At 37.3% G+C, this 23,905-nt stretch overlaps 1 protein-coding gene and 2 long non-coding RNA genes across 25 annotated transcripts in view; 1 reads left to right on the top strand and 2 right to left on the bottom strand.

Annotated features, from left to right (window-relative positions):
* LOC144333739 (uncharacterized) overlaps positions 1-20,862 on the bottom strand; it is a 35,798-nt gene extending 14,936 nt beyond the window's left edge. The window contains exon 1 of the long non-coding RNA XR_013402705.1: positions 20,443-20,862. This is a non-coding gene — a long non-coding RNA (uncharacterized LOC144333739). The remainder of the gene's footprint in view (positions 1-20,442) is intronic.
* Positions 1-23,905, bottom strand: part of EXOC6B (exocyst complex component 6B) — a 678,312-nt gene that overhangs the window by 639,821 nt on the left and 14,586 nt on the right. The window lies entirely within an intron of this gene.
* LOC144333741 (uncharacterized) overlaps positions 1-23,905 on the top strand; it is a 71,301-nt gene that overhangs the window by 33,355 nt on the left and 14,041 nt on the right. The gene's annotated exons all lie outside the window — the stretch shown is intronic.

The raw sequence follows: 23,905 nt of genomic DNA, 5'->3' as shown, positions 1-23,905 counted from the left end.
GATTAGTTTAACCAGGTTCTGTTGCCTAGCTATGGAATGATGGAGCACCTCCCTGGAAGTGGATAGAATCCAGTGTTCTTCAGTAGAACTTTCTCAAGATATATCTCAGATAATTACTTCTGAGAGCATTCTGAATGCAGACTAAGAACTATTTTCCAACAACTTCCAAGTCAAATTTAATCATTAATAACAGCACAGTGAAAAAAATCTTTGTTCAAATCCCAGCTTGGCCACTTGTTAGATATAGAACCGTGAACCCTTTGTCTAGGTGTAGAACTAATCTGCTGTGAAATGGTGATAATGACATCTAAGCCAAAAAGATATAAGTTAACTCTGCTTTTCGTAACTGAATCTAGTCTTGGGGTTATTTTGAAGATTAAATAAAATAATATGCCCAATTAGCATGGCATATGACACAAAGTATCAGCAGCATCCAAATGTTTCCTTGTCCTTACCATTTCTAGCTTTTCTTCTTACTTCGATTTCATCCACTTTTAAATTTTATCCTTCCTAGCAAAAGCCTATAGCATCTGCTTTGAGGCATGATGAGACACACAATATAATAAGGAAAATAGTACACTTATTGTTTACTATGAGCTAGTCACTGAGCTAAGTATTTTATATAGTTTATCTCATTTTATATAGGACATCTGAACTGTTTCCATGTTTTAGCTACTGTGTACATTTGTGCTGTGAACATTTCCTTTACATGTAACCTGAATTTTGGGAAATGCACAAAAATTTCTTAGGGCAGTGGTCTTCAAACAAACACAGATCTACACAAAGGATAAACAAAGGGTACATAAAGAATATACAAAGACTTTCCAAATGTCAAGTGTGAATATTGTGTTTCAAGAATCTAATTCCAGACCCACAACTTTCATACACACTCTTTCCTAAATAAGAACAGGCTGCATTTAATGCAGAGTAGCTTTATAAAATAAAGGCTTATCCCTTACCCCATCCCAAATCGTACTATCATGCATTGGTTCCAAATATAAAACTCATAGAAAGATAAAATGCTTAGTCTTGAGAGGAAAGAAGAACTACCAACTAAGAGTAATGTAATAAATTATATAATGGAGATATGAACAGGTATGGTCTTTAGAAGTAAATAAAATAAACTACTGAACTAGTTGGAGGAGTCAGGGAAAAAAGAGATGACATTTGAACTAGGCCTTGAAAAGTAAGCATAGCTGTAGAAAATGGTGAAAAGAACACTTCTTGCAAACAGGTTAGCGAGGTACACATGTTTAAGAGGAAGTCACTGGGTAGAGTTTCAGGAAAAACAATTAAAGGGGGATAACTCAACTGATGCGCTCCTTTTGCCTCTGAGGAGGTACAGACTTGAAATAAAAGAGGGTATATAAGAAAAGAGGATGCCAAAATAATTTGTATCCAGAGTAGGAAGTATGACATGGGCAAAAAGCTGGTAAATAGTATGTAGAGACATATTAGTAAAAGGGAAGAGAAGAGTATGTCGAGAAAATAACTGAGCATCCACCAAAGCCATGGTATGCCAGCAGGAGCTGCTCTAAATCTCGATCCAGGAAAGAGGTGTCCACTGGGGCTCATGAGAGATAAATACTAATTTATAAACAACTAATTACCCTCTTGCTAATCACTGCCATGTTGTTCAGTACACTCACATTAACTGTCATATACAAACATCCTGTCACATGCTAAATAGTTGCCCTTGCAGAAGCAGCTCAGTTTTGATCAAACACAGATAATCTGCCAATTGGTTTGATGTGGAGCTCTTTTTCGAAACCACTGTTTCTCTAACTATGGCATCTTAAGTATGTGTCACATGAGTCTCCAACTGGCAGTCACATGGATCTCTTAACACAGTATCAGCTGCTCTAAAATGGTAACTGCCTAACTTTAGGGTGACCAGAGCTCACCAAAGTAAATGTCACATAACCTTTATTTTCAGTCAAACAATCCCAAATGTAATCCTGAGATTTGGTGAATATTACCCAGATATTTTGGCAAGATATAGAGAAACAAATAGAAAAAAATATATATTCATATAAAATTTACTAATAATCAAAAACACTTTAATCAGTTCCTACCACTTTATAAATACCTATGTCCTCTGTTCAATTCTTGGAGAAGGTGCTGATAGATTGTGATCAAACCAGAAGCAGATTAATTCAGTGACTGTTACTTGATAAATGACCAAATAAACACTGAGCACCTACTATGACTCACCTACTGTATATAACAGGTGATAGAAACAAGGAATTTATAAACCTGCTCCAGAAACAAATGTGAACAAGTACACATAATGAGCAAATTGCTAAAACAGAAATATATAAAATAGGAAATAGAAGTAGGAAAGGAAAGAGATGAAATCCAAAGCAAGTACAAAGGTAAAGCAAAGGCAAAAGCATGGAAGTACAAAACCACATGCAGTCGTCTAGAAATAACAATTAGTCCAGTGTGGCTACATCAGTGGTTCTCAAGCCTAACTGGAAAAGCAGGGATCTGGGCACATAATTTTTTGTCATTTCAGATATTTCCGAGGTACAGACAGGTATGAGAATCACTGGGCTAGAAACAGAGATTACTAGGGTTGGAAGATGGAATTAGAGAAGAAGAGAGCCAGAGGTTAGGCCAGTGCTAGACTGAAAAGGCCTTAAAAGCCAGGATGGACCTCTAATCGGCCCCTTTGAAAATTAGTTCCATATAAACATAATTTTGATGAAAGGAACCAGACATTTCATCACATTTGGATTCCCGTTTCCCCCAAAATATTAAAAATACCTTTGTAAGCAATAAATCAAACAAGTTTTTAAACAAGTGAATGACAAAAAACTGTCCCTTTTCTGTGGTAGAAAGAATAATGGTCCCCCAAAGATGCCCACGTCCTAATCACTGGAACCTGTGAATATTAGGTTACATGGCAAAGGAAAGTCAAGGTTACAGGTGAAATTAATGTTGCTTATCAGCTGTGAGATATGGTAATTATCCTGGATTAATCAGGTGGACCCATCATAATCACAAGTGTTTTTTGTTTGTTTGTTTTTGAGACCAAGTCTCGCTCTGTCACCCAGGCTGAATTGCAGTGGCACAATCTCAGCTAACTGCAACCTCTGTTGCAGGTCACCAAGTCCAGCCTTCAAGTATTTTTAAAAGTGGGAGAGGAAGACAAAGGAGACTCAGAGAAGTTGGGTGCAGTGGCTTATGCCTGTAATCCCACTTTGGGAGGCCGAGGCAGGCGGATCACCTGAGGCCAGGAGTTTAAGACCAGCCTGGCCAACAATGGTGAAACCTCATCTCTACTAAAAATACAAAATTAGCCCAGTGTGGTGGCGAGTGCCTGTAATCCCAGCTACTCGAGAGACTGAGGCAGGAAAATCATTTGAACCCAGGGGGTGGAGGTTGCAGTGAGCTGAGATCATGCCACAGCACTCCAGCCTGGGTGACAGAGTGAGACTCCATCTTTAAAAAAAAAAAAAAAAAAGCTTCATAATGTTTTAAGAAAGTTTATAAATTTGTGTTGGACCACATTCAAAGCTATCCTGGGCCGCATGCAACCCATGGGCTACAGGTTGGACAAGCTTGGTTTACATAACCCTTTTCCCCCATTAGACTATGTGCTCTTCAAGAACAGGAACCCTATTTTATTCATCTTTCTATTCTGAACACCTATTAGGCACTAAATAATTCATGTTTTAACAAATGAATCTCTTCACCTCCACTTTCACATCTCTATCTTCCCCTTCCGCCCCACAGCACTTGTTTAGAATCATAATTTAAAAAAAAAAAACTTCCTATCCCATAAATCTTGGCATACACCAGTACACATAGGCTCTCTACCTTGCGCGACCCTATGCTACTCAACATAGTGAAGATTTGGAGGAAGAATGCTCCTAGACATCCCCACTCATTTCCATTGCCAGAGGAGACAGCTAGCTCAATCTGCAACCAGAGGCACTATCACTCCATCCTCAGGAGCGCACCCATAAAAGAGGAGGGGATACTTAATCAAGAGGGAATAAGATTATATTACAAAGTAAACTTCCCAAAAAGGCAGAGTTAATGCTATACAAATACATCTCAATTTAAAGTACTTCTCAGGCGGGGAGGCACACAGTAAATTAAGCTTCTGAGAGGACTTCAAATTGAGGAAGGGAACTTTAGATAAAAGGAATGGGAGTCATAGGAATAGCTTTCCCTGGAATAGATCCCAATACTGGGATCTATGAGCATCATGATGTTCATAGTCAGTGGGCACCACTGACCACACCATAATTTCTTTGATTCATCTCTTCCCATACTAACCAGGCAGGATTAATTTGATCCTCTTCCTCAGCAAGGATGGTCTTCTGAAGGGATAAGGAAAGAGCTGTTTTTATAAAATATTCCTCCGTTTTTGCTATATCTTTGCCTAATCCTGACAAAATAAGTCCCTTTTCTCTGGTCCTCTCAGAAAAGGAAGGTACTCTAGCTAGCTAAAGAACTTCCTATTTTTTAGTTTAAAGTGGGAAAAGAAATAATAAAAAGATAACAGAAGGTCTTTATATAGTAGAATATAAAAGATAAAATAATTAGAATTTGGACATTTTATAAGAAAAGGAACAAAGTAGGCAATGGATTGGAGGGAAAAGACTAAGTAAAAAATACAAATGTAGCTGGGTGCAATGGCTAATGCCTGTAATCTCAGCATTTTGGGAGGCCAAGGTGGAGAGATCACTTGAGGTTGGGTGCTTGAGACCAACCCGGCCAACATGCCAAAACCCCATCTTTACTAAAAATATAAAAATTAGCCAGCCATGGTGGCAGGCACCTGTAATCCCAGCTATTCAGGAGGCTGAGGGATAAAAATCGCTTGAATCCAGGAGGCAGAGGTTGCAATGAGCCGAGATCGCGCCACTGCACTCCAGCCTGGGAGACAGAGTGAGACTCTAAAATTGAATTAAATTAAGAATGTAAGGGCTCCCTCAAGAAATCATTCTAGCATTGCAACACTAGGAAATATTATCATAAACTCAAAGCCAGAGAAGAATAGCCAAAACAGTATATTTTGCTAACAGGCAAAGTTAAGGAGAAATGGCACCAGATTTGGATTAGAGAATCTAGCTTAAATCCAAATTTCCCAACTAACTAAACTTCATGATCTCAAGCAATTCACTTCACCTCTCTGGGCCTCAGTTTACCTCGAATGCAGAATTTGAAATGAGCTTCAAGGATACTACACTGTATCCTTGCCTTTATCACCCACTCTCGGGATGGTGCTCTTAAAACTCCTCTTAACTTTTATAATCTGTAAATAAAACCATCAAGTAGATAGCCTGCATTCCCTCTCCAAACATTTGTGCAGTCTAGAAAAATTAAGCCAGACCCCATTCACCCCTCCTCTATTAGCTAAATATATAATATTATAAGAAAATGGAGGGATATTCATAATACTAGTCCCTCTACTCTTGTGGATACTTTGAAAATGTATATAATGAAAAGTTTATTATCTAGAAAATATCAGAATAAATTTTGATATATTCTGTTTATTAAAAAGGAAGAGAAAAACATGATTGAAAGTAATATTTTTTGTCACGTTAATACCCACTATCAAAGTAATATGTTATTTCTATATTGGTTTTTACTGATCTCTTTTACCATCTTGGGATTCAGTTAATCTAGGACTAAACAGTAATTTTACTTAACTGTAAACTGAATCAAATGTTAAATCACAAAGAATAAATTTACCACAAGTTAAACCTATTTATTTTCTAAAAATGCTAAACTGTATCAAAATATTTGCCAAAATAATATTTATTTGATTCAAGTTCTAGATTAAATGAATATCCTACTATGTACCTGTCATCCAGCTTCACTAATTATCAGGCCAGGCGCAGTGGCTCATGCCTGTAATACCAACAATTTGGGAGACCAAGGTGGGCAGATCACCTGATGTCAGGAGTTCGAGACCAGCCTGGCCAACATGGTGAAACTCTATCTCTACTAAAAATACAAAAATTAGCTGGGCATGGTGGCAAGCGCCTGTAATCCCAGCTACTCAGGAGTCTGAGGCAAGAGAATCACTTGAACCTGGGAGGCGGAGGTTGCAGTAAGCTGAGATTGTGCCACCGTACTCCAGCCTGGACAACAAAGCGAGACTTCATTTCAAAATAAATGAATTAATTAATAATAATAATTATCAGCATATAAAGAATTTTGTTTCATCCCTACTCCCACTCTCAATGGAAAAAAACTAACCACTCAAAACAGGGATTATGCAACAAATTTCACTTCCTATATTTCTAATATTTGGTGAACTTTTGTTTTCCTTGAGAAGAAAAACATATCTGACATTCAGAAAAGTTACTTAAACATGATTTTTCAAGTTAAGAATTTGAGTACACTGCCAAAGATAATCCCAATAAACTCTGCTCTCTTAATTTTGTCTTTACATCCCTTGGGACTAACACAGTAATTGACAAAGTGTATATTTAAGAAATGTTTATAAACCAAATAAATAAGAACATCTACAAAGACAAAAAGTAAATTTCACCATTTTCCATCCTGAAGATTTACCTCTTGCAAAAGACAAACATAAAAAATGAGAATTCATTCTGTGTAACTCTAGAGAGCAGAGAAGAATAATTACATGTAATTTTAACAGTTCTTTTTTTTTTTTTTTTTTTGAGACGGAGTCTCGCTCTGTCGCCCAGGCTGGAGTGCAGTGGCCGGATCTCAGCTCACTGCAAGCTCCGCCTCCCGGGTTTAGCCATTCTCCTGCCTCAAGGCTCCCGAGTAGCTGGGACTACAGGCACCCACCACCTCGCCCGGCTAGTTTTTTGTATTTTTTAGTAGAGACAGGGTTTCACCGTGTTAGCCAGGATGGTCCCGATCTCCTGACCTCGTGATCCACCCATCTCGGCCTTCCAAAGTGCTGGGAATTTTAACAATTCTTAAGCTATATTTATCACAAACTCATTGCCACCTTAACCAAACTCTAATTGAAAAAAAAAAAAAAAAGTATACAAAATTTGAATATCTTTTTTAAAAGTTAAACTCTGATCTGTAACATACTGGCCTAAAATAGCAATATGCTAGATATTTTTAATACTAATCAAAATAACTATGTGGAGACTCAAAAGTGCTAAGTACTAAGTACTAAGACTCAAAAATGCTAAGTCTCATATATGTGAGACACCTAAGTGGGTTCTAAGATTCCAGGAGAAAAGAAGTATATATACAGTGACCCACAAACTTTGCCATTTTCAAATATTTGGTTTATTGCCATAAACCATAAAAATTCCATTATTTCGGCCGGGCGCGATGGCTCAAGCCTGTAATCCCAGCACTTTGGGAGGCCGAGGCGGGCGGATCACAAGGTCAGGAGATCGAGACCACAGTGAAACCCTGTCTCTACTAAAAATACAAAAAATTAGCCGGGCGCGGTGGCGGGCGCCTGTAGTCCCAGCTACTCAGGAGGCTGAGGCAGGAGAATGGCGGGAACCCGGGAGGCAGAGCTTGCAGTGAGCCGAGATCGCGCCACTGCACTCCAGCCTGGGCAACAGCTTGAGACTCATCTCAAAAAAAAAAAAAAAAAAATTCCATTATTTCAGCAAATAGTAACTAAAGTATTCCATATTATATATATTTTTATTTTAAGTTTTAAAAACTGAGCCACAAAAGATAGGGAACACAGGCCAAAGCAACACCATAATTACTCATAAAAACATGGAGACGATATATATCCTACACATACAGTTATAAAGTTCACTAATAGCCCAGTAAAATAAAAGCCTGTGCAACTGGGTAACAACAACAACAATAAAAAGCTTGACGGTCATATGAAATAATAACAATGATGAATTTATTTCCAGGTATAATTATATGTAGTCATTTGACCTACATATAAAATGTGTTCTAAGGTTGGGTGCGGTGGCTCATGTCTGTAATCCTAGCACCTTAGGAGGCCAAGGTAGGCAAATTGCTTGAGCCCAGGAGTTCAAGACCAGCCTGGGCACACATGGGAAACCTTGTCTCTACAAAAAAATACAAAAACTACCTGGGCATGGTGTTGCGCTCCTGTAGTCCAAGCTACCTGGGAGGCTGAGGCAGGAGACTCGCCTGTGCCCAGGAGGTGAAGGCTGCAGTGAGCCTATCTCACCACTGCAGTCCAGCCTGGGTGACAGAGTGAGACTCTGTCTCAAAAAAAAAAAAAAAAAAAAAAAAAAAAAAATATATATATATATATATATATATATATATATATATGTAAAATAACAAAATGAAATAAAATATGTTCTAGGCAGGGGCTCAGGCCTATAATCCTAGCATTTTAGGAGGCCAAGGTGGGCAGATCACTTGAGCCTAGAAGATTGAGACCAACCTAGGCAACAGAGCAAAACCCCATCTCTATTAAAAATACAAAAATTAGCCTGGCGTGGTGGCATGTTCCTGTAGTCCCAGCTACTCAGGAGGATGAAGTGGGAGGACCAATTGAGCCCAGGAGGCCGAAGCTGCAGTGAGCTATGATGGCACGACTGCATGCCAAAGAGCAAGATCCTGTCTCAAAAAAGTGAAATAAAATGTGTTCTAAAGTTTTAAAATGTACTTTAATACAAAAACCTATGCAAAAGAAACTGTATTTTTTTAAGCGTTTATAAAAAAAAAACCTTTCCTTTTTGAAGAAATAGGAAAACCAAAACAAAACACCTGATTTCTAACATAGAGGTAAGATCATTATTGTTCAGAATTCAAAGTTTCTCACTATTTTAAAATAGTGACTCAACATGCTGGCTCATGCCTGTAATCCCAGCACTTTGGGAGGCCAAGGCAGGCGAATTGCTTGAGCTCAGGGGTTCAAGACCAGCCTGGGAAACATGGCAAAACCCCATCTCTACAAAAAATACAAAAAGTAGCTGGACATGGTGGCATGCACCTGTAGTCCCAGTTACTCCAAGGGCTTAAGTGGGAAGATGGTTTGAGCCCTGGAGGCAGAGGCTGCAGGGAGCTGAGATCATGCCCTGTACTCTAGCCTGGGCAACAGAGCAAGACCCTATCTCAAAAAAAAATAGTACACAGGCATTAAAAATTGCCAATATACCAAATGTGAACATAAAAAGAATTACAAATAATTGATTTTAAAAAGCAAAATGCATAAATGTGTTTTTTCAAGTATCTGTAAAGAATAAAATATATAGTTTTTATTGATCACTTATTATTCCCAGGCATTCTTCTAAGCTCTACATATGTTAACTATTCATTTAATTTTTATAACAATTTTTTGAGATAAGCACTATTCTCATCACCCACTTAAATGACGAGTAATCAAAGCAAAGATAAACTGATTTGACCAAAGTGTATAAAGCCAGAGTTCAAAACTAGACAGGAGGACTCTAGAAAGTTATGCCATTCTGCCTGTCATAAAAAAAATCAAAATACCTGTTGTTTCATTTATAGGTAAATTTTTTAACTTACAAATGTTTCTTTTTATACAATTTTGAAGTCAATTTAGTAATAATAACTATTAATAATAGCAAACATTTAATAAAAGCACTGACTACAAGATAGACATCATTTCTCACAACAGCCTTGTAAGACAGCTCCCCTTACTAGCTCCATTTTACAGATGAGAAAAGAGAGGCACACAAAGATAAAGTGACTCACCCAAGGTCACACAGTAAATAAGTAATAGAGCCAGAAAGGGAATTCAAGTAATCTAACTCCAGAGTCTGGACTTGGACTCTTAACTACTATACCATAATAAAATTTAGGTAATAAAAAGAAATAAGCCAAGATTATTTTCATGATACCTTTTATAATATCTGAATAGAACTGGATCTAAAGTCAAGATGATATACACTCTATCAACGGTGTAAAATAATGGACTTTCTCCATCTACCTAAAGGAACAAATATTATGATACCCTCTTTCCCTCTCATTCTCTACTGTGGTGATTACAAATAACCAGTTTTTCAAAGCTTGCTAAAGAAACATTAAAAACATTAAGGAAACATTAAAGTACATTACAATGCTTAGGAATATCAGAATAGGTATTTGGGCTTGGTAGAACTGTGACAGATACAAAAGTTCAGTTCAGATATACGCTCCAAATTAGGAAGCCCCTTGTTATCTGTAGAAAATGGTGCTTTGAAAATAAGCCCTGCATAGAACAGCAATTTCTATTGAAGTATAGAAAGAAAACATCAGCATCCCTGCTCTATCAATAACTGTATCTTGTCTTTTTAAATTTCTATATTTCTGTGTATGTTTGATAACATACATAAATATTTTAGTACTTGCAAATAATTTATAAAGACATGTAAAAGAAGGTAAGTGTGCTCTCTGTTTATCAATAGGTCAAAAATGTAGAGACAATTAACAAAATGAAAAAATACATCACTGAAGAAAATGGTTTGACTTTATTTTAAAGATTTTCTTTTTTCTTTTTTTTTTTTGAGATGGAGTCTTGCTCTGTCGCCCAGGCTGGAGTGCAGTGGCGTGATCTCGGCTCACTGCAAGCTCCACCTCCCAGGTTCACGCCATTCTCCTGCCTCAGTCTCCCGAGTAGCTGGGACTACAGGCGCCCGCCACCACACCCGACTAATTTTTTGTATTTTTAGTAGAGACGGGGTTTCACCATGTTAGCCAGGCTGGTCTTGATCTCCTGACCTCGTGATCCACCCACCTCGGCTTCCCAAAGTGCTGGGATTACAGGCGTTAGCTACCGCACCCGGCCTTATTTTAAAGATTTTCTTTTCACTCTGAAGTTTTAGCATATTTTTAGTTGTTTCATTGGTCTCCAGATGACTCCTAAAGCACTATGTTGACTGTCTCTATCCTGCAGTAAAGGCCCTTTTCAGAAATTTTCAATAAAACTTATGAAGGATAAATAATGCGGCTGTCATCTAAGAAGGTGCTTTCTGTAACACGAAAATAAAGAAATGACTGGAACAGTGTTTTGAAGCTCACCGAGATTAAATAACCCCATCAAAACCATGATGGAAACTTGAAGGGGTACTGTAGAACTAAGGACCCTCTCTCCATTCCATACCTATCAGAATTAAAATTTGCTCCAAGAAGAGTCATTGTCTGTCTTAAAGAAAACCTTTCTACCATAAGAAGATTCAGGTAAAGGAAGTTATTACCATTTCCTTAAAACCATTTCATTTTATAGGCAAAGTGCAGGCACTGTTAGCAGAAGTCTCAACTCATACTGCCTTTCTGGAAGGTAGTTTGGCAATATGCATTAAAATTTTAAATGTACATCTCCTTTGACCCAGCAATATCATTTCTTGGAATTCATAAGACTATTAGACACATATACAAAGATGTAGTATAAGAACTTATAGCTGGGCACAGTGGCTCATGCCTGTAATCCCAGCACTTTGGGAGGCCGAGGCAGGTGGATCACAAGATTTGGGGTTCAAGACCAGCCTGACCAACATGGTGAAACCCCATTTCTACTAAAAATACAAAAAAAATAGTCAGGTGTGGTGGCACTTGCCTATAATCCCAGCTACTCAGGAGGCTGAGGCAGGAGAAACGATTGAACCAAGGAGGTGGAGGTTACAGTGAGCCAAGACCGTGCCACTGCACTCTAGCCTGGGCAACAGGGTGAGACTCCATCTCAAAAAAAAAAAAAAAAAAAAAAAGAACTTGTATCTGCTAAAAAAACTGCAATCTACATGCTTACCACTATCATTGGCTAAAATATTGTGCAATCTATATAATACTAGACTTAATATATATCTGTGTCTATTGTATATTGTTGACTGTTGTAGGCTATAAAATATCAAGTACAAATGGAACTATTTTAAATAAAATTATAAATGTATATAAATGCACAGGAAAACATTTGAAATGTTTACGAAAACATTTACCATATTGATAATGTGGCTTTAAGTAATTTTTTTCTTTTATCATTAAGCTTTTCTGTACAGTTTGAGTTGTGTTACTATATAGTTGTATTATTTCAAAAGCAGAAAGAAAAAAGGCCCTTTTAATCTTGGGAAAAAAATTCTAAGGTTACGATAGTTTTCTCAAAGACCTAAACCTACTTCCTTTCATGCTAGATGCTATGAAGTATAGATACAGAAAAGAACAATGTTATCTTACAGCAGCGGTTCTCAAAGTGTGGTACCTGAACCAGTAACATGAGCATCATTTGAAACTAGATAGAAAGGCAAATTCTCAGGCCCCACCCCAAACCTACTGAATTAGAAACTCAGAGGGTGGAGCCCAGCAATCTGTATTAATAAGCCCTCTCAGTGGTTCTGATACACTCCGGTTTGAAAACCACTTCTTAAGATGAATTCAAAACCTGGTGACCTGAAAGACCGATTTAAACTCCTCTTGGAATGGTTAGTGCCACATAAATCAAATTCAAACAAATATAGGTAATGTCTCCACCAGTAGATCCTGCTTGCTGATAAACTTTGGGGGATAAAGACCTCAAACATATTCAAAATATCGGAAATAAGACAGTAACCCCAAGTGCACTGACCTGCACCATGACTAATACTGATGCAAAAAGAACAAATAAAATTTCCAAAACCACCTACAGAAACAACATCTCAAAACAGTGAATAATATGAAAAGCCTAGTGCTACCCAGGGCAACTCTCTGGAAATTCTGAGCAAAAAAAAAAAAACAAATGAACTTGGAATCCCAACTGACCACACAATGACAGAATCACAACTGAGTAATAACCAAATCTCTGGCAAAGATGTGAGGTTTATTCAACATACAATGAAGCTATTAACTGAATCCAAGCATTGTCATCTCAACATGGCAAGAACATCCATATTAAGGCTTCATTTACTAAATTGTGAACAAACTAAACACATTAAAAATGAAAGTCCAAAACACGCTGAGAGCAAATTAAGAGCCCCTTTCTCCAAGGGAAGAAAAAAAAAAATGCTGTCTGTATTAAAATAAGGAAAATGTGGGAGAAATAATAAACACAGGGAAAAAGGAATGAATACATAGACCATTCACTTAAAATTATTGCATCTATTAATGCAACTTTAAAGAGTTCTCATTTAGTTTTGAAAGAAACTTTTAATACTTAAAAGTAGGGTCTATACTTGCCCCCTGGTACCTTTCCATTATTCAAGATACTTGACTGCCATCTGCTGTATAATTGTCCTAATAAATATACAAATCTACATTGTCTAAGCTATAAATGGCACAACCTTAGATACGGTGCAGCTGAGTACTATACAACCAGCACAACTGTACAAAGAAACCACACTTAAGAATTAACCTAAGTTAGGCCACACCCAAATTTCCATAGTAAATTAGAAATCTTAAGACATCAGAGTATATAGTTCATAGAGGTTAGGCTGACAGGAGCCTCCCAGCTATGTATATCACCTAAAACTTCATCTTTACAAGTTATTAGTGATAAAGCAATACAGCTCTGGGATTCTGGGTTCAGGCAGACAAAGAATAGGTTGTTCTCTGACCCTTGGCTTTTGATCAAACAGGGATGATACTGCTTTGACTAGTGATTCTAGGATGTAGAAAAAGCAAAACTAGTTCAAGAATTTTCCTGCAGACTCATTCTCTTCATATGCTTTTGAGTGAATTTAATTTTTATTTACTTGTTTATTTAATTGGTCTGACTGCCTATTTTGTCTATTATGCCTCAGAGAACAAGAATGCTACAATAGACAAGGTCTAATGCAACTCTTCCTAGAGCGCATAGGAAAATGAGGGATCTGCTATATATAATATTAGTAAATCATTATTATAGTGACAACATACTGATTTGGATAAAATGTCATTTAAAAATTTTATCTGATGAACGGAACCTAATGGTGCAAAACGATAGCACCAGAAATAATTTTGCAAAAAAGCTCATATTTCTACTCAAGTATACAACAATCTGAATTTCTGGACCAGATAAAATTATCATTTATTCTTCATTTAAACTTTTTTTTTTTAATTTTTTGAGATGGAGTTTCGCTCTTGTCACCCAGGCTGGGATACAATGGCATGATCTCGGCTCACGGCAACCTCCGCCTCCTGGATTCAAGCAACTTTCCTGCCTCAGCCTCCCAAGTAGCTGGGATTACAGGCGCCCACCACTGCACCCAGCTAATTTTTTTGTATTTTTAGTAGAGATGGGGTTTCACCATGCTGGCCAGGCTGGTCTCAAACTCCTGACCTCAGGTGATCCACCCGCCTTGGCCTCCCAAAGTGCTGGGATTACAGGCATGAGCCATCACGCCCGGCCAGCCTTTAAACTCTTAAAAAAGATATCCCGGGCCGGGCGCGGTGGCTCAAGCCTGTAATCCCAGCACTTTGGGAGGCCGAGACGGGCGGATCACGAGGTCAGGAGATCGAGACCATCCTGGCTAACACGGTGAAACCCCGTCTCTACTAAAAAGTACAAAAAACTAGCCGGGCGAGGGGGCGGGCGCCTGTAGTCCCAGCTACTCGGGAGGCTGAGGCAGGAGAATGGCGGGAACCCGGGAGGCGGAGCTTGCAGTGAGCCGAGATCCAGCCACTGCACTCCAGCCTGGGCGACAGAGCAAGACTCCATCTCAAAAAAAAAAAAAAAAAAAGATATCCCAGATACCATCTCCATACATGATTGGCCTTAGAGATTAGTCAACTGAGGAAAGCAAGGAGAATCAAGAGAATTTCAAAGTATTTCTAGTAACTTGTTGCAATAAAATGAAAATCTTCTAGAACTCTGCCTCAAACATCTTGAGAAATTTCTCTCCTTCTATCAACAAACTGCTGTAACCTAAAGCTGATCTAAGCAATATGGGAATTGTCCTCCTGGTGCCTAGTTTGTCAGACTGCCAAGCAGCAAAAACAAAACTCCTGACAAAGTTTGTGAAATGATGTGAGAAATAAAAACACAATGATGACACCTGGGATTTTTTTTTTCGTTTTTAGAATTAACTTATAATAAACTTCTGACTTATTTTAGTAAGTCTGGTAACAGGGACAAATTCTGGATCATGTTGTCCAAAGCATGAATTTGATAACTGAGGTGATGACAGTTTACCTCTGGTGTACCTTTGTAGGCTTAGTTTTCCCAGCTTTATAAACAGCCAGAACTTTGTATACTAAAAGAGGCTACTTTCTTTTTCTTTTAATGGCAAAACATATAAATTTACTATTTATTTTTAGTATTTGTCAAGGCATACCCGACACATGAAAATTATATAAATTTATGCTGTACAACATGATGTTTTGATATATGTATGCATTGTGAAATGATTAAATCAACGTAATTAGCATATCTGTCACCTCACATACTTTTTTTGTGGTGAGAACATTTAAGAGCTACTCTCTTAGCAATTTTCAAACATACAGTACTTTATTATTAGTTATAGTCACCGTGATGTACAGTAGGTCTCTTAAAGATATTCATCTGTCTAACTGAAACTTAATATACTTTGACTGCTATTTCCCCATTCTGTCCTCCTCCAGCCTCTGGCAACCACCATTCTACCCTCTGCTTCTATGAGTTAAATTTTTTTCAATTCCACATAAGTGAGATCATGTAGTATTTCTCTTTCTGTGCCTGGCTTCTTTCACTTAGCATAATTCCTTCCAGGTTCATCCACGTTGTCACAAATGACAGGATTTCCTTCTTTCATAAGGTTCAACAGTATTCTGCTCTATATATAAATATATTTTCTATTTTTTCTTTTTTTATAATTTCAACTTTTATTTTATATTCGGGGGTACATGTGCAGGTTTGTTAATGGGTATATAGCATGATGCTAAGGTCTGAGGTACAGATCCCATCACTAGGTGGTGACATAGTACCCAATAGGTAGTTTTTCAACCCACACTCCACTGCCTCTCTCCCCACTGAGTAGTCCACAGTGTCTACTGTTCCCACCTTTATGTACATGTGTACTCAATATTTAGCTTCCACTTATAAGTGAGAATATGCAGTATTTGGTTTCCTATTCCTGTGTTAATTTGCTTAGGAATAGGCCTCCAGCTGCACCCATGCTGCTGCAAAGATCATGAATTCATTCATTTTTATGGCTGTACAGTGGTCCATGGTGTACACGTACCACATTTTCTTTATCCAATCAACCACTGATGGGCAAAGACTGGGTTGATTCCATGCCTTTGCTATTGTGAATGGTGATGCGAAAAATATACAAGTGCATGTGTCGTTTTGGAAGAACGATTTATTTTCCTTTAGGTATATACCCAGTAATGGGATTGCTGGATCAAATGTTAGCTCTGTTTTAATTTCTTTGAGAAATCTCCAAACTGCTTTCCACAGTGGCTGACCTAATTTACACTCCCACCAGCAGTATATAAACATTCCCTTTTCTCTGCAACCTCACCAGCATTTATCATTTTCTGACTTTTTAATAACAGCCAATATGAGTAGTGTGAGATGGTATGTCACTGCGGTTTTGATTCACATTTCTCCAATGATTAGTGATGTTGAGCTTTTTTTTTTTCATATGCTTGATGGCTGCGTGTCTTCTTTTGAAAAGTGTTCATGGCCTTTCCCCACTTTTTAATGGGGTTTTGTTTTTTGCTTGTTACTTTAAGTCCTTATAGGTTCTGGATATTAGACCTTTGTGAGATGCAAATTTTCCAAATATTTTCTCCCATTCTATAGTTGTCTGTTTTCTCATTTTCTCATTTGACAGTTTCTTTTGACGCACAGAAACTCTTTAATTAGGTCTCACCTGTCAATTTTTGTTTTCATTGCAATTGCTTTGGTGTCTTCATCATGAAATCTTTGGCCATACCTATGTCCAGAATGGTATTTTCTAGGTTCTCTTCCAGAGTTTCCATAGCTTTAGATTTTACAGGTAAGTCTTTAATCCATCTTGACTTGATTTGTGTATATGGTATAAGGAAGGAATCCAGCTTCAGTCTTCCACATATGGTTAGCCAGTTACCGCAGCACCGTTTATTAAATGAGGAGTCCTTTCCCCACTGCTTGTTTTTGTTGAATTTGTCAAAGATCATATGATTGTAGGTGTGTGACTTTATTTCCTGGCTCCCTAGTCTGTTCCATTTGTCTGTGTGTCTGGTTTGGTACCAGTACCATGCTATTTTGGCTACTGAATCCCTGTAGTATAGTTTGAAGTCAGATGATGTGATGCCTCCAGCTTTGTTGTTTCTGCTTAGGATTGCTTTTGCTATTCAGGCTCCTTTTTGGTTCCATATTAGTTTATGGAACCAAACTCCCATGTTTATTGTGGTACCATTCACAATAGCTAAGATTTAAAAGCAACCTAAGTGTCCATCAACAGATGAATGGATAATGAAAATGTGGTACTTATATACAATGGAGTACTATTCAGCCATTAAAAAGAAAGAGATCCTGTTATTTGCAATAACATGGTTACAACTGGAGTTCATTTATTTGTGGGATCTAAAAGTCAAAACAATTGAACTAATTGAGATAGAGAGTAGAAAGATGGTTACCAGAGGATGGGAAGGGTAATAGGATGGTTCAGAGGGGAAGTGGGGATAGTTAAAGACTACAAAAAAAAAAATCAAAAGAATAAATAAAACCTAGTATTTAGTAGCACAACAGGATGACTATAGTCAATAATAATTTAACTGTACATTTTAAAAATTAACTAAAAGATTATAAATGGATTGTCTGTAACACAAAGGATAAAAACTTGAGGGGATGGATACCCCTTTTTCCATCATGTGATTATTACACATTGCATGCCTGTATCAAAACATCTCCTATAGCCCACAAGTATAACACCTACTATGGCTACAGTAAGCTCTCTAATTAGAAATGATTTAACAACAACAACAGGAATCCTGGAACATCAAAAACAAAGAAAGAACACAGTAAGAAAAACTATAGGTAAAAACAATAGGCTTTACTTCTCCTGAGTTTTCCAAACTAGGTTTGACACTAGAAGGAAAAATTATAACACAGTCTGATATGATACGAATGTTTGTGTAGGAAATATTTAACACAATTGTAAACAGTGGATGATATAAAGAGACATAAAGGAAAGCAAAGTTTCATTCAAACTGCTAAAATGACACTAGTATGCTATGATGTTACATATAAATAATGTAGCATCCAGAGAAATCACACACACACACACAAACTATACTAAAAAGTACACTCAAAAACACAACAGAGGCCAAGGGTGATGGCTTATATCTGTAATCCTAACACTTTGTGAGGCCAAGGCAAGAGGATGGCTTGAGCCCAGAAGTTCAAGACCAGCTTGGGTAACATAATGAGGCCCAGTGTCTACAACAAATTAATTAATTAATTAATCAATTAATTTTTTTAAAAATGCTAGGCATAGTGGTACATACCTGTGGTCCCAGCTACTTGGGAAGTTAATGTGGGAAGATCACTGGAACCCAGGAGATCGGGGCAGCAGTGAGCCATGATCACTCCACTACAGTCCAGCTGGGCAACAGAGCAAGATCCTATCTCAAAAAACACAGCTGGCTATAGTGGTTCCTGCCTGTAATTCCAACACTTTGGGAGGCAGAGGGAGAATTCCTCGAGCCCAGGAGTTCATGACCAGCCTGGGCAACATGGCAAAACCCTGCCTCTACAAAAGATAAAAATTAAAATATTAGCTGGGTGTGGTATAGTCACAGCTACTCAGGAGGCTGAAGTAAGATGATCACTTGAGCCTGGGAGGTCGAGGATGCAGTGAGCCATGAATATACCACTGCACTACAGCCTAGGTGATAGAGTGAGATCCTGTCTCAAAAACAACAACAGCAGCAGCAGCAGCAGCACAACACACAAATCAAAATGGAGTTCAAAATAAATGTTCAAGTATAACACAGAGGAAGGCATGAAAAAGAAAACAGAAACAAAAAAGGAAAGAATAAACAAGAAAATAAAACTTCAAGCTTAAGCCTTGGGATATAAATAATTACATTAAATGTAAATGGTTTAAATACACCAATTAAAAGATAGAGATTGACAAAGTGTATTTTATAAAACAATACAAGTATATGCTGTTGACAGGAAATTCATTTCAAACAGAATGATACAGGCAAGTTCAAAATAAAAGGATGGAAAATGACATATCATCCAAACATTGATCAAAGCAAAGCAGGAATGCCTATATTATCATCAAATAAAGTAGACTTCAGAACAAAGAAAATTATCAAAAACAGAGAAGGTCACCATACAATGAAATGATCAACCCACCAAGAATGTAAAATAACCCAAAGTAAACAGCAGGAAGGAAATAATAAAATACAGACAGATATCAATAAAATTTAAAACAGAAAAACAACAGAGAAAATCAAATAAAGTTTGGGTTTTTTGAAAAGATAAAATTGAAAAATATTTAGCAAATCAAAAAAGATGACACCAAGAAGACATAGCAATACTAAATGTTTATGTACCAAACAACAGAGCTACTAAGTATGTGAACCAAAACTGATAAATCTGAAATAAGAAACAGATAATTCCACAATTACACATAGGGACTTGACCACACCTCTCTCAACAATTGATAGAACTAATCAATTGTTTCTGTCTAGACAGAAACTCATAAATCAACAGATAACACCACTAACCAATGAGATTTACTCAATATTTATAAAATGCAACACCCAACAGCAGCAGAACACAAACTATTTTCAAGCAACCACAGAGCATATACCAAGAAAAAGCATATCCTGGGCCATAACACAAATTTTAACAATTTAAAAGAACTGAAATCATACACAGTATGTTCTCCAAACATAATGAAATCAAACTAGTAATCAATAACAGAAAGATAGCAAATGTCCAAACACTTGGAAACTAAACAACACTCTTTTAAATAATTCATGGATCAAATAGGAGCCTAAAGGGAAATTTTATGAAGCCTGGGCAAGATGGTGAGGCTCCCATCTCTACAAAAATATTTGAAATTAGCTGGCTGTGGTGGTGCACGCCTATATTCCCAGCTACTCAAGTGGCTAAGACACGATGATTCTTTGAGCCCAGCCTGAGTGAGAAAGTGAGACCTTGTCTCTAAAATAAGTAAATAAACAAATAAATAAAAATACAGTGAAGTGTATGAAAATGAAAATACATCATATCAAAACTGATAGAATACAGGTAAAGCAATGCTAGAAGGAAATATGTTAATACCTTAAATGTATACATTAGAAAAGAGGACAAATCTCAAATCAATAATCTATGCTCCTATACCGCAAGAACCTAGGAAGAAAAAAGTAAAATAACCCAAAGTAAGCAGCAGGAAAGAAATAATAAAATAAGGACAGACATCAATAAAATTTAAAACAGAAAAACAATGGAGAAAATCAAATAAACAAAGTGTGGTTTTTTTGAAACCATAAAATTGACAAATATTTAGCAAATCAAAAAAGATGACACAATACCAATATAAAGAATGAAAACGGGAATATCACCATACATCGGCAAACAATAATAAAAGAAAACAACAGGCCAGGTGTACAAAAATTTGTACTTTTTGTACAGACAAAAAGTGGTGGCATAGTGGCACTCACCTGTAGTTCCAGCTACTAGGGAGGATGAGGCGAGAGGATCACCTAGGAAGTGAAGGTTCCAGAGAACCAAGATCACTGCACTCCAGTCTGAGCAACCTCATATCAAGAAAAGCAACACAATAGACCAGATGGGGTGGCTCAGGCCTGTAATCCCAGCACTTTGGGAGGCCTAAGTGGGAGGATCACTTGATGCCAGGAGTTCGAGACCAGCCCATCTCTACTAAAAATACAAAAATTTAGCCAGGTGTGGTACACACCTGTAATCCCAGTTACTCAGGAGGCTAAGGCATGAGAATCCCTTGGGCCTGGAAGGCGGAGATTGCAGTGAGCTGAGATTGTGCCACTGCACTCCAGCTGGGTGACAGAACGAGACTCAAGACTCCACTTAAAAAAAAAAAAAAAAAAGGCACAATAAATTTAACAACTTAGATGAAATAAACCAATTCCTCAAAAAATACAAACTACAACTCACCAATATGACATAGTGAATTTATACAGTCCTATAAGTATGAAAGAAATTGAATTTGCAATTTAAAATCTCCAAGCCTAGAAGGCTTCATTGAAGAATTCTACAAAATATTTGAAGCAGAATTAACATGAATTCTAAAATCTCTTCCAGAAAATAGATGAGGAGTGAGGGGCTACTTCTCAATTCATTTTAAGAAGCTACTATTACTCTATCAAAACCAGACATAAGACAATAAAAAATAAATAAAATTATAGACCAATATCTCTCATAAGTATAGATCAAAAATCCTTAACAAAATATCAGCAAATAGAACTCAGAGATAAATAAAAAGAAGTGTATACAATGACCAAGTAAGGTTTATTCCAAAAAGGCAAGGCTCATTCAATGTTCAAAACAGATTCCACCAGACTAAATATTTTAAATCACATGATCATATAAAATGATGCATTATAAGCATTTAACAAAATTCACTCTTTCACAATAAAAACTCTCAGAAAATAGGAATAGAGGAAAATTTCCTCAAATTGATAAAGAGCATCCACAAAAAAACCTAAAGCTAACATGATACTTAATGAGAAAAGACTGAATGCTTTCCCTCTAAGATCAGGAAAAAGGGAAAGATACCCACTTTTACCAGTCTTAGTCAACATAGTCCTAGATGTTCTAGCCAGTGAAATAAGGAAATAAAAGGCATAAAAATTGGAAAAGAATAACTAAAACTCTCTCCATTTGCAGATAACACTATTGTTTACATAGGAAATTCCAAAGAATCTACACAAAAACTCCTAGACTAACAAATAAGTCCAACAAGATCACAAAGATACAAGGTAAACATACAAAGATGAATTGCATTTCTATTAATAGCAAATGAAGACACAGACACCGAAATTAAAAATACAATAACATTTAAAATCACTTAAAAAAAGAAAATGAATTACTTACAGATCAATCTAACAAAATATGTGCCAACCTTGCATGCTAAATACAATGCTGATGAAAGAAATCAAAAGAGCTCTCAATAAATGGAAATATATACAATGTTTGTGGATTGGAACTTATTAGTAAAGATGTCAATTCTCCTCAAATCGACATATAGATTTAATGCAATTTCTATCAAAATCTCAGCAAACTTTTTTACTGATATAGAAAAAATTATTCTAAAACATGAAAGGTGGCCAGACACTGTGGTTTGTGTGTGTAATCCCAGCTACTAGGGAGGCTGAGGTGGGAGAATAGCTTGGCCCAAGGGTTAGAGGCTTCAGTGAGCTAAGATTGCACCACTGCACTCCAGCCTGGGTGACTGGGGGAGACCCCCATCTCTAAAAAATAAATAAATAAAAATTTATACAGAAAAGCAAAGAAACGTTAGCCAAAACTATTTTAATAAAATAAGATTAAAATATTCTGATAAAGAAGATTAAAGATAAAGAAGAATCTGTCTACCAGTATCAGGATATTATATATTGCTACACTAATAAAGACTGTGGTCTGCTCCATACAAGGAAAAATTGATAAGCTGGACTTCATCAAAATTAAAAAACTTTTGATCTGCAAAAGACCCTTTTAAGAGGGTAAAAACACAAGCTACAGAGTGGGAAAAAAAATATTTGCAAACCACATATCCAACAATAGACTAGTATAGAGAATAAAGGGGATCTCTGTATTATTTCTTACAACTGCATGTGAATTCTATAATTATCTCAAAAGTTTAATTGTACTTACTTCTTTATTTCAGAGACAGGGTGCCACTCTGTCACCCAGGCTAGAGTGCAGTGGCATGACATTGGCTCACTGCAGCCTCAACCTCCTGGGCTCAGGTGATCCTCCCACCTCAGCCTCCCTAGTTAGTTGGGACTAGAGTGCATGCCACAATGCCCAGCTAATTTTTGTTTTCTGTAGAGATCAGAGTCTCATTATATTGCCTGGGCTGGTCTCAAACTCCTGGGCTCAAGTGATCCTCCTGCTCAGCCTCCCAAAGTGCTGGGATTACAGGTTTGAGCTACCACACCCAGCCAAATTTTAAAAAATCAAATAACAAAGTATACCATCAAATCCACATTTACCATTTAAAATGCCTCTAATAATCTATTTTTCCTGGGGCTTCAAGAGCTCTCTTCATTTCACTTTCCTCTTATTCTTGCTACTCCAATGCCAAAAGATCATTGTATACCTCTTCCTTACAAATGTCAAGGAACACCTTTACCTGACCAAAAACAAAATACTTGGCTAGCTCCATTATTTTTTTCCTTTTTAAAAAATGTGTTCCGGCCAGGCGCGGTGGCTCAAGCCTGTAATCCCAGCACTTTGGGAGGCCGAGACGGGCGGATCACGAGGTCAGGAGATCGAGACCATCCTGGCTAACACGGTGAAACCCCGTCTCTACTAAAAAATACAAAAAAACTAGCCGGGCGAGGTGGTGGGCGCCTGTAGTCCCAGCTACTCGGGAGGCTGAGGCAGGAGAATGGCGGGAACCCGGGAGGCGGAGCTTGCAGTGAGCTGAGATCCGGCCACTGCACTCCAGCCTGGGCGACAGAGCCAGACTCCATCTCAAAAAAAAAAAAAAAAAAAAAAAAAAAAAAAAAAATGTGTTCCATAAATATGTCTTTCCTTAAATCAAACTCCATACCAAAAATTTTCATAGCATAAATTTAGTCCAGCCCAATGTCTGCTGTTTTTCTTCACTCATATTGCTTGATAAGATCACATTTCATATCAATATCTTTAGAATTTCATTGTTTATTAGCACCAGAGCTTCCCCAGGAAGTAGAAATTGGTTTGCATTGTGATGATTCTTGCTCGTTTAGATATTTCATGGACAATGTGTGTTTTAAAATTCTAAGTTACAGGAAGTGGTAGGGAGATACAAAGTCAAGCACAAAGAGGAGGAAAGAAACAAAGGCACAATTTGCAAAGGGAAAAAACATAAAGAAGCAAGTTTTGAAAACTGAGATGTTGAGAACAATAAGAAGAAAGAGACTTGGCAGGAATGTGCAA

Source organism: Macaca mulatta, chromosome 13 (assembly GCF_049350105.2).
Source record: "Macaca mulatta isolate MMU2019108-1 chromosome 13, T2T-MMU8v2.0, whole genome shotgun sequence".
Classification (NCBI taxonomy): domain Eukaryota; kingdom Metazoa; phylum Chordata; class Mammalia; order Primates; family Cercopithecidae; genus Macaca; species Macaca mulatta.
The sequence above is the reverse complement of the archived record's forward strand: the minus strand, read 5'-3'. Positions and strand labels throughout refer to the sequence as shown.